The sequence below is a fragment of the Acinonyx jubatus genome, chromosome B3 (genome assembly GCF_027475565.1).
Source record: "Acinonyx jubatus isolate Ajub_Pintada_27869175 chromosome B3, VMU_Ajub_asm_v1.0, whole genome shotgun sequence".
Lineage (NCBI taxonomy): Eukaryota > Metazoa > Chordata > Mammalia > Carnivora > Felidae > Acinonyx > Acinonyx jubatus.
The window spans coordinates 9,419,000-9,431,231 of NC_069386.1; the positions used below are offsets into that span (position 1 = coordinate 9,419,000).

General features: G+C 42.3%; 1 long non-coding RNA gene across 1 annotated transcript in view; it reads right to left on the reverse strand.

Moving 5' to 3' along the window:
- LOC106982634 (uncharacterized) overlaps positions 1 to 12,232 on the reverse strand; it is a 34,281-nt gene that overhangs the window by 11,948 nt on the left and 10,101 nt on the right. The window contains exon 3 of the long non-coding RNA XR_003423297.2: positions 3,752 to 3,874. This is a non-coding gene — a long non-coding RNA (uncharacterized LOC106982634). The remainder of the gene's footprint in view (positions 1 to 3,751; positions 3,875 to 12,232) is intronic.

Genomic DNA, 12,232 nt, shown 5'->3' on the forward strand with positions numbered 1-12,232 from the left:
GATAGGGATTCCATTAAACCTGTAGATTGCTTTGGGTAGTATTGACATTTTAACAATATTTGTCCTTCCAATCCACAAGCATGGAATGTCTTCTCATTTCTTTGTGTCATCTTTAATTTCTTTCATCAGTGTTTTATAGTTTTCAGAGCACGGGTCTTTCACCTCTTTGGTTAGGTTGATTCCTAGCTATCTTATTTTCGGTGCAATTGTAAATGGGATTGATGTTTTAATTTCTCTTTCTGCTCCTTTATTATTGGTGTATAGAAATGCAACAGATTTTTGTGCACTGATTTTGTATCCTGCAACTTTACTGAATTCATTCATCAATTCTAGCAGGGTTTGTTTGTTTGTTTGTTTGTTTGTTGGTGGAGTCTTTTGGGTTTTTGCAACTGTATTTGTAATAGTGAAAAACAGGACCCAAATGTCATCAGTAAGAATGGGTTGAATAAACATTGGGACATCAAAACAAAGCCCTGCAACTCCACAAAGAAATGAGGAAGCCACCTATAAACTGCTGAGTCTGTATTCATGATACATTGTTAACAGAGGAGGAAAAATCAAAGCATCGAACACTGTTTATAGAGTATGTTACATTTTATGTAAGAAGGGAGGAAATATGAATGTAAAAATATGTATTTATACTTTTTACATAATAGAAGAATAAAACAAAACCAATTTTTAAAAACCCTTACCTAAATGCTTACTTGAAACCAAATCTTTAAAATGCTCACCTAATTTATTTATTTATTTATTTTGTGAGAGAGAAAGAACGAGCGGGTTAAAGGCTGAGAGAGGGAGACAGAGAATCCCAATGCACTTTGCTCCGCATTGTCAGCAAAGTGCCTGATGCAGGGCTCCAACTCACAAACCGAAAGATCATGACCTGAGTTGAAACCAAGAGTTGGACGCTTAATGGACTGAGTCACCCAGGCGTCCCTGAAATGCCCATTTTAAAAACAGAGACTAGCAGACTCAATAAAAAAGCAAGACGTAACGATATGTCCTTTACAAAAAACACACTGTAAACATAAAGATGAAAACAAGTCGAAAGAAAAAGGTTGAGGAAGGACCTACAAAGACGCCCAGCATCAGCAAGCTGGTATGACCCTAAGAATAACAGGCAAAGTAAACTTCAAGAGACAGTGTACTTACAAGAAGTCAAGCAGCACATTTCATTCCAGTAGGAGGTCAGTTCATCAAGAAAACATAACAATCTGGGGCACTTGGGTGGCACAGTCGGTTAGGCGGCTGACTTCAGCTTAAGTCGTGATCTCACGGCTCCTGGGTTCGAGCCCTGAGTCGGGCTCTGCGCTGACAGTTCAGAGCCTGGAGCCTGCTTCGGATTCTGTGTCTCCCTCTACCTCTGCCCCTCCCCTGCTCGCACTCTGTCTCTCTCTCTTTCAAAAATAAACATTAAAAGAATTTTTTTAATGAAAAAAAGAAAACAGAAAAAAAATAAAATATAACAATCTTGAGTGTGCTTCATAACACAGCTCCCAGATACACAAAACAAAATTTGACAGAAGTGATTTTCCCAAGAGTTCCCTGTACTTGAAGAGGCTAAGTCTCTCGCTTGTCACTTTCAGAGCATGCCTGGAGTTGACAGCCAGCTGCTTGCCCTGAGTTAACTTTTTTAAGGCTCCCCATGCCATTACCGAAAGCCAGCACGATCCACAGCCTGTGCTAATCATTGCCCCTAAGCGTCCAAGTCCCCCAGCCACTGCATCAACAAATGCCTCACTTTCCCCTCCCCATTTTACACCTTATCCAAATTAACCACAGGTAGAGAGTGTCAATGGTGATGCCATTGCATGCCAGGTGTGATCACCCCCTTGTCACTAATAGTGGGGTCCTTAAGACTTCAGTTGGGCTGTGATCCAGCTCTGACATTCTGTCTGTTTTCTGAGGTCACACCTGTTCTCAACTCTCTCTGAGTCTCCCAGACAGCAGAGCCTCAGGCAATCTCAAAGAGCTAGAGTTTGGAGAAGAGGGAATGAGACAGGGAAGTGGGAGAGCCATTAGGAGGATGGCCATTAGGAGGATGCCAGCTGGCCATTGCCTTAATGTGCACGGTCCTGTGAGACCATCTGTGTCTCAGCACAATCTGTCTAGGAGGGGAGAAGGGATGAGATCTGATCAACTGGCTCCCATGTCCACTGTCAAAGCGTGGCCCTGGGGATGCACCCAGTGGGGACCCCCATTGTCTGCCACTTCAGCATTAGCAGGAAAGCCTCTGGGCATGGGGGAAGAATCACATAGCATAGGCACAAAGGAGGTGCTGTCCAGGCACACACGATGGTGATCAGAGTCCATGGAAAGATGCTTCTAGAGGCAACAGCTCCAACAGGACATCTGAGGCAAAGAATCCAGATGGTACATAGGAGGGCTCTGATACAGAATATGTACAAAACCTACACCAAACAGTACATTCAAATGTGAACTGTTGGATGCTTTTCCCTCAAGTTGCAGAGAAAACAAAGTTGCCTAGGAGCTCCATTTGTATCAAAAATGAACCTGGGGTCAAAGGGAGTTCGGTAAAGGAGAAGGAAGTAGGAACTATAAGGATTGGAAAGGAAAAAATAAAGCTGCTATTATTCACAGAGAACATGATTGTGTGCTTAGAAAATTCAGAAGAATCTATACATTAACTATTAATAATGAATTTATTCGAGGGGCGCCTGGGTGGCGCAGTCGGTTAAGCGTCCGACTTCAGCCAGGTCACGATCTCGCGGTCCAGTGAGTTCGAGCCCCGCGTCGGGCTCTGGGCTGATGGCTCGGAGCCTGGAGCCTGTTTCCGATTCTGTGTCTCCCTCTCTCTCTGCCCCTCCCCCGTTCATGCTCTGTCTCTCTCTGTCCCAAAAAAAAAATAAATAAAAAGCGTTGAAAAAAAAAATTTAAAAAAAAATAAAATAATGAATTTATTCGAAACCATGAGAAAAAAGTCCGTTTAAAAATCGATTGTATTTTGGGGCACCTGGGTGGCTCAGTTGGTTGAGCATCTGACTATGACTCAGGTCATGACCTCACTGTTCATGAGTTCGAGCCCCACATCAGGCTCTCTGCTGTCAGCGAGGAGCCTGCTTGGGATTCTCTGTCCCCCTCTCTCTTTGCCCCTTCCCCACTTATGCTGTCTCTCTCTCTCAAAATAAATAAATAAAACTGAAAAAAAATCAATTGTATTTCCACATAGGAGCAACATGCTAATAAAAAATGAAATTTTAGGGATGTCTGGGAGGCTCAGTCAGTTAAGCGTCTGACTCTTGATTTTGGCTCAGGTCATGATCTCATGGGCTCTGTGCTGACAGTACAGAGCCTGCTTGAGATTCTCTCTCTCCCTCTCTCTCTGTCCCTCCTGTACAAGTGCGCATTCTCTCTCTCTCTCAAAATAAATAAATAAACGCTTTCAAAACGAAATTTCAAAATAAATGCCACTTAGGGACACCTGGGTGGCTCAGTCGGTTAAGTGTCCAACTTCGGCTCAGATCATGATCTCACAGTTTGTGCTGACAGCTCAGACCCTGGGGCCTGACTCAGATTCTGTGTCTTCCTGTCTCTTTGCCCCTCTCCTACTCCCCCTTGTCTCTGTCTGTCTCTCTCTGTCTCTCAAAAATAAACATTAAAAAAATTAAAATAAATTCCTTTTAGGACAGCATCAAAATCATCAAACATTGCCTGGCTTTGGAGCCTATGGATGTAGAACATATAGCTCAAAAATGATTATTTTTAAAAAGAGAAAACAAAACAAAAATACTCAGGGTTCTGGAGCTGTAGATTTCCATTTCCATTTCACTTTGTTCATGTTGTATATTTCTCCCCGGCAGGGTCTAGATCCCATCTATGTGAGAGTCTCTCTCTCTCTCTCATAGGGTGAGACCTGCCATGTGGATTGAAAGAAAAATAATTAATGGTAGAAATAATGCTGCAAGACTGCTTCTGGAGGCCTCCTGGGGAAAAGCCAAGCACGCTCCGGGATCCGGCACGGCAACTACACACAGCAGCCAGGATCTGAAAGCAGAGTGAAGAAATGTCACAAACCTAATGACGGAGCAGGAGACTGAGAGCCTCCGGCCCCTCTGTCCTTCAACCACCTTCAACCACCCTCAACCAACCACCAACCAACCACCTTCAACCAACCATCAACACGGTGGTAATCGGATCTGCTCCACATCTCTGTGAGTCAAAAGGGAGACGACTTTTTTTCTCACCTTCGGGAGAAGGAAGCTGTGTCACTTCCAAGGGATTCTGGAGAAGTTCCCTAGGGGTTGGTTGGAAGCTCTTCGAGCACTTTCACCCACTACCGTACCCAGAGCCCTGGCACCTCGCCTCCCAGCCTCCACTCATTTCACCAACTGCCCCATTTTGTTTGTTTGTCTAAAATAAGTTTTCAAAGTGTGATGTTGCAACCATACATCCCACACTTTGTCACGTTCTGCCAGGACATTCTTTTGGGACTTTAGAAGCCTGTCTTGCCTGACATGTTAGACTCCAGGACCTTTTACCCACAGGGCACTTCGGCGGAGGTGACTAAGGTTGACAAGCTTTTAGAGGACCTACTGTAGTGTTAGCAACCAGGGGACACACATGCGCTCTAAATATTAAAAAAAAAAAATCAATATAAATACATATTTAAACGTCTATCAAATGTAACACGAGGCAGCTAATCGATTGCAACTCCAGTGAGCTATTCGTTGGTTTTGCATGAATTACATTCAGTCTGGCTCCAGGGTTCATTTCCATGTGTTTTGGGCGGTGCAGTCTCTAAATTGAGCAGCACCCCTGCCCTTCCGAAGTCTTACATGGCCCCCCCAGAACTCCCAAGGGGGATCTGCAGACTAGGACACCTTTCAGGAGTTTCACAGGGTGAAGATTAAATGAGAGCATAGAAATTCAAGTGCTTTGAAAGAAGTGTCTGCACAAATGCCAATAAATTTTTTAAGGTTCTTTGAGGACCTTTTCTGTCATTCTTTATCCTCTCCTTTTTCAAGATCAGAGAATGAGTCATGGCTCCCTGGAGACACTCCTACCCCCACCTCCTACTCCGGTTTCTCTGCTCACTCAATCCCACTCTAAATCTGCTACCCGGGCCCAGACAAAACGCAAGCAAAGGGAAATTCTCCGTCATTTCTTGTGCCCCACAGAAACTTGGTTTTTCTAAGTCTCACACATGGTGTTACACTATTTGCCAAGGGAAGCACCAGTTGAGGAAGGCTTTGGGACCTGGATTCCCAGGGGCAAATCTCGGGATGAGTAAGTGTCCCCAATGTCCCCTCTCCATTGTCATCTGTCCTGCTTGGAACACTTCCCCATACCCCTTAAAATGTTCCTGGAATATTTAGCTCTTAGTTTTCTCCATGATGCAGGAAGAGGGGTGTTTCTTCCTGTCTTCCTCCCTATCTTTTTAGTTTGAAAGCTCCTTTCATCCAAAGCAGGATATTCTCTCATTACTGTTAATTCATGGGCAGAGGATGGTAATGATAATTATGACACTAATTATTGACCCAACTTCCTCCAGTCTGCTGACAGTGCAGCCATGAGAAGCAGAGCACTGCAAGACCATACTTCTATCTGGGGTTTCTCCAGCTGCTGTTTGCATGTTAAAAAACATATTTATGATCTCTAGCATTTACTAGAGAACGATGTGATTAATCAAAATTTTGTTTATGGTAAAAAATGTCCAGGGCGCCTGGGTGGCTCAGTCGGTTGAGCATCCGACTTCGGCTCAGGTCATGATCTCACAGTTCATGGGTTCCAGCCCCGCGTTGGGCTTTGTGCAGACAGCTCAGAGCCCGGAGCCTGCTTCGGATTCTGTGTCTCCCTCTCTCTTTGCCCCTCCCCCTGCTCATGCTCTGTCTCTGTCTCTGTCTCTCTTTCTCACAAAACATAGTTTCAAAAATTTCACTGGAGTGTTAAAAGACCTCAAGTCAGGAAGAAAGCAACAGGTGTTCTCGGAGGAGCTAATATTTCCCCACACTTCACATCACCTTCTGTGCAGTTACAGAGGTACAGACAGAAATAGAAATTTCCTTCACTGCTCAGCAACCTGCTTCTCCACCATCTCTGCTCCATTTCTGAGTCTGACATTGTTCATTGAGTCACCCTCTGAACCTTGGAGGCACTTTCGATTTCTCTGGAAATCAGCGTTCCAGGCACTGTCAGGTGCCTCATCGACGGTGCCCCGTCTCTACCTGGCGAGCATTGCTGTTCCATCCAGCCTGTTATCCTGACTCCCCAACTGGCATCTGATTGGTCTCCCCACCTGGAGCCTCTACCCACATACACTCCACAAACTGAGGCTTCCTACGCTGCAGACCATATCGTTAAGAGCCACAGAGATTCCCCTACCCCTGATAGTCGGGGTTAAGGGGTTAAGGAAATTGCCTTATATTAGCAAATTAGGCTTCTTTTTTTTTTTAATTTTTTTTTTAATGTTTATTTATTTTTGAGACAGAGAGAGACAGAGCATGAACGGGGGGAGGGGCAGAGAGAGAGGGAGATACAGAATCCGAAGCAGGCTCCAGGCTCTGAGCTGTCAGCACAGAGCCTGACGCGGGGCTCGAACTCACGGACCATGAGATCATGGCCTGAGCCAAAGTCGGACGCTTAACCGACTGAGCCACCCAGGCGCCCCTCTTTTTTTTTTTTTTTTTTAACGAAAAGTATTAATTTTACTAAGTTTCTTTTTCTTGCCTCTTTAAAACTCAGCAGGTAGAATTCTTACTGAATCTACTGATATGCTGTATCATATTAACATATTCCCCCCTTTTATGCCATTTTAACCCTCCTGAGATAAACGTTACTTCCTTGTGATAGCCGATAATTGTTTTCCGTTGAATTCAGTTTGCTAGTGTTTTGTTTGGGATTTTCACAGCTATGATTGTCAATAATTAGGGGTTTGCAAAGCAGTGATTTTCCAACAGTCAGCTGTAGGGCCCTTGGTTTCCACGGAGGCCCTAAGTGTAGCTGGGGGCGGGGAGGAGGCCGGGGGGAGGGCGGTGAATGCAGGTAAGAGGCTTCATGCTCTCCGCTCTGCCTCAGCTGGAGATGCTTCATTCTTCGAAATCTCCTTCACTCATGGGGCTTCTACATGTGGTTTTAGTATTCACGTTGGAGTGAAAGGTATCGGTGGTTTTCCATCTCTTCATATATCCTGACACACTTGAAATAGGCACGGGAAATAGTCTGTTCCTTAAAATCATTTGGACTTAGGTCCTCTTAATTGGGGGGTGGGGGGGTGTAGTAAGAGGGTCAGTAACTTTGAAGACTTTTTGGATTGAAATTTGTATTGAGATCATTGTAGATGCCCATGCAATTGTAAGAAATAATACAGAGAGGTTCCTTGTACACACTGCCCAATTTTCCCCAATGCTGATGTTTTCAAAACTACGGTATGGGCCACCTGGGCGGCTCAGTCGGTTGGGCGTCCGACTTCAGCTCAGGTCATGATCTCATGGTTTGTGGGTTCCAGCCCCACTTCGGGCTCTGTGCTCACAGCTCAGAGCCTGGAGCCTGCTTGGGATTCTGTGTCTCTCTCTCTTTCTGTTCCTCCCCCACTCGTGTTCTGTGTCTCTTTCTTTCAACAATAAACATTAAAAACAAAACTAAAAAAAAAAAAACATAACTATGGTAAGCTGACAGAATATTGGCATTGATATAATTTATCAGTCTTATTTGGATTCCCCCAGTTTTAGTTGTATTGTGTGTGCATGTGTGTAAGAAATATACAATTTTGTGGGTTCAGGTATCGACCACCACAGTTAAGCTACTCAACAGTCAACAGCCCCTACATCACAGGGATGCGTCATGCTGCCCTTGTATAGTCACACCCGCACCCGTCCTGGCACCCCTTCCCCTACCCACTTCTCATCCCTGAAAATCACTACTATGTCCTCCATTTCAAAATGTTTTCATTTAAAAAATGTTATATGGGGGCACCTGGGTGGCTCAGTTGGTTGGGTTATTGCACTCTTCATTTCAGCTCGGGTCATGAGTTCCAGCCCTGTGTCAGGCTCTGGGCTGACAGCACAAGCCTGCTTGGGATTCTCTCTGTCACCCTTTCTCTGTCCTTCCCCCTGCCCATGCTCATGCTCGCTCTCTCTCTCTCTCTCGCTGTCTCTCTCTCAAAACAAAATAAGAAACATTTTATAAAAAAGATATTGGGGTACCTGGATGTGGCTCAATCAGTTAAGCATCCAACTCTTGATTTAGGCTCAGGTCATGATCTCGCAGTTCGTCAGTTCAAGCCCTACATGGATAGTGTGAAGCTTGCTTGGGATTCTCTCTCTCTCTCTCTCTCTCTCTCTCAAAATAAATAAATAAACTTTAATAAAAAAGACATTTATTTTTAAAAAAAGATGTTAATGTCTTAAAAAAATTTTTAACAAAAAATAAAAATGCTATCTGAATGGAACCATCCAGTGTGTGACCTATTGGGATTGGCTTTTGTCACTCAGCCTAAGTCCCTGGCAGGGCACCTGGCCGGCTCAGTCAGTGGGGCATGTGACAATTGACCTCAGGGTTGTAAGTTCATGCCCCATGTTGGGTGTAGAGTTTACTTTAAAAAAAATTGTTTTTAATGTTTTTATTTATTTTTGAGGGAGAGAGAGAGACAGAGCATGAGCAGGGGAGGGTCAGAGAGAGTGGGAGACACAGAATCTGAAGCAGGCTCCAGGCTCTGAGCCATCAGCACAGAGCCCGATGCAGGACTCGAACCCACAGACTGTGAGATCATGACCTGAGCCAAAGGCATTTACTTTAAAAAAATAATAAAATAAAACAAAGTCCTTGGCTATTCATTCAAGTTGTTGCCTGAACCAATAGTTTTTTCCCTTTTTATTGCTGAGTGCTGTTCCATGACACGAATGACCCATGGTTTAACTGTTCATCTGCCGAATGACACCTGGGTTATTTTCAGTTTGGGGCTATTACAAATGAAACTGCTATGAACATCTGCATATGCGTTTTTGTGAGAACATAAGTTCTCATTTCTCTGGGATAAATGCTCAATTGCTGGGTTAGATGGTAAGTGCATATTCCATTTTATAAGAAACTGCCAAACTTGTTCTCCAGGGTGGCAATGCCATTTTGTATCCCCACTAGCAAATGTATAAGGGATCCATGTTTATGTGTTTCCTCCCCAGCATTTGGTGTCGTCACTATTTTTTATTGTAGCCATTCTGATAGGTAGGTAGTGAGAGCTCATTGTGGGGTGAGTGGGTTTTTTGTTTTTGTTTTTGAGATACAATGGACATATGACATTATATTAAGTTTCCAAGTTCATTGAGGGTGTTTTTTTAATTTTTTTAAATGTTTATTTATTTTTGAGATAGAGACAGAATGCGAGTGGGTTAGGGGCAGAGAGGGAGACATAGAATCCGAAGCAGGCTCCAGGCTCTGAGCTGTCAGCACAGAGCCCTACGCAGGGCTTGAACTCACGAGCTGTGAGATCATGACCTGAGAGGAAGTTGGCCACTCAACTGACTGAGCCATCCAGGCACCCCATTGTGGTTTTAATTTACATTTCCCTGATGGCTAATAAGGTTGAGCATCTTTTCATGTGCCTATTTGTCATCTCATACTCTTTTCAATAAAATCCAATATTCATGTCTTTTGCCTGTTTTCTTATTGGATTATTTGCTAACGCTTTGATTGTTGAGTTTGAGACTTCTTTTTATATTCCAGAAACTAGTGCTTTGTTGGATGTGGGTTTGCAAATATGTTTTTCCCCAGTGTCTAAATGTCTCTATACATTCTTTTTTTTTACTTAAATTTTTTTCATGTTTATTTATTTTTGAGAGACAGAGCATGAGCAGGGGAGGGGCAGAGAGAGAGGGGGACACAGAACTCAAAGCAGGCTCCAGGCTCTGAGCTGTCAGCACAGAGCCCCATGTGGGGTTCATATGAATTTTAGTATAAGCTTGTTTATGTCTCTAAAAACCCTGCTGATGTAGTAATGAGAATTGTATTAAACCTATCAATCAATGTGGGGAGAATTGGCATCTTTACTAGGTTGTTTCACAATCTATAAACACAGTGTATCTCCATTTACCTATTTCCTCTTTGATATCTTTCATCAATTTTGTATACATAAAGTACCTGTTTTGTTACATGTATAATCCAATGATTTCATTTTCACTAGAGCCACTGTAGACATTGGGTTTCTATTTTCCTTTCTTGCCTGTTCATTGTGATTGTATATAAATTCAGTTGATTGCCTTGTGTTGATCCCGTATGCTGTGATCCTGAAAAAAATATTTATTAGTCTCTGAGGATTTTTTGCATGGGTTCTTTGGAATTTTCTATGTAAATAATCACGTCCTCTGCAAATAAAGATAGTTTTATCTCTTCCTTCCTCATCCGTATGCTTTTAATTTACCTTTTCTTACATTTCTGCAGTGCCTAGCACTTCTAGTACTAGACTGAGTAACAGTGATGAGTGGATACCCTTGCCTCGTTCCCCATTTGAGCGGGACATCAGTCTCCCACCATTAAGTTTAATGTTTAGTGTATGATTTTTGTAGATGCTTTTTATCAAGTTGTGATAATTCCCCTCAATCCCAAACTTGTTGGAAGTTTTGATCACAAGTAGGTGTTGGATTCAAACGCTTTTTATGGATCAATTAATTGATATGATCGTATAATTTTTGTGTTTTAGCCTATTGGTATGATAGCTTTCACTGTTTGACTTTTAAATGTTGAACCAGCCTTGAATACCTGGAATAAATCCCAGTTGGTCATGGTATATAATTAATTTTTTAATGCCTTTTTTTTTTAATTTTTGAGGGAGAGAGAGTGCATGTAGGGGAGGAGCAGAGAGAGAAGGGGACAGAGGATCTGAAGCAGGCTCTATGCTGACAGCAGTGAACCTGATGTGGGGTTCAAACTCACAAGCTGTGAGATCATGACCTGAACCAAAGTCAGATGTTCAACCAACTGAAACACCCAGGCACCTCAATTAATTCTTTTTATACATCACTAAATTCTAGTTGCTAATATTTTGTTGGAGAGTTTTGTGTCTGAGTTCATGAGAAAGATCATTCTATAGCTTCTCTTTTTTTTTTTTTTTTTTTTTTTTTTTTACTGCTTTTGGCATCAGGGTAATACTAACTTCATAAAATAAACTGTGAAGTGTTCCTTTCTCTTCTATTTTCTGAAGAAAATATGTGGAATTGGCATTCGTTCTTTAAACGTTTGGTAGAATTCTCCAGTGAAACTATCTGTGCCTGGAGATTTTTTTTTTCTGGGAGTTTTAAAATTACTAATTCAGTTTTTCTCATGGTTATAGGAGGAGTCAGATTGACTATTTCATCTTGGTTGAGTCTGACAGTTTGTAGTTTTTGAGGAAATGGTCAAATTTATCACTGTAAAGTTGTTTATAGTATACTGCTATTCTCTTTGTAGTAGAAGATCTACAGCCCCCCTTATTTTTTTTAATGTTTATTTATTTTTGACAAAGAGAGACAGAGCACAAGTGGGGGAGGGGCAGACAGAAAGGGAGACACAGAATCCAAAGCAGACGACAGGCTCTGAGCCGTCAGCACAGAGCCCAACGTGGAGCTCAAAGCCACGAAAAGTGAGATCATGACCTGAGCCGAAGTCAAGATGCTCAACCGACTGAGCCACCCAGGCACCCCTACAATGCCCCTTATTTTTAAAAAAGAGAAAAAATTTGTTACTGTATTGTATGTTACAAAAGAACTAGAGTCTGGAATGCAGTTTAAAGACGACATATACCAACAACTGCCTTATGTAATATGGCACTGCCATAATTCAAATTCGTTTTTATTTGGGGGTTGTTTAGTATTAAAAACTTGTGTTCACAGGATACATCAAGGTGTGTACCCTGTGAACACGGAAGCAGTGATTTTTTTTTTTAATTATAATTCTGGAGCCTCAAACAAGCATTATAACTTCTCTGATTATTATTTCTTTAATTATTTCTGGAACATGCCACACTGATCTTTATTTTTTTTAAATAAAAAAAATGAGTTTTTTACAACATTGTGTGTTAACAGAGGGACCAAATCTATAGTGATATCCCGTTTCATTCTTGCTATTAATAGTTTGTGCCTTCTCTCTCTTTGTTTGTCATTCTTACTAGAGACTTATCAATTTTATTGATTTTTTTTTTAAGAACCAGATTTTTGCTCCATTGATTTTCTCTGTTGTTTCCCTAGTTTCCATGTCATTGATTACTTCTCCTGTCTCTATTCCTTCCTTCCTTCTCCTTGCTTTG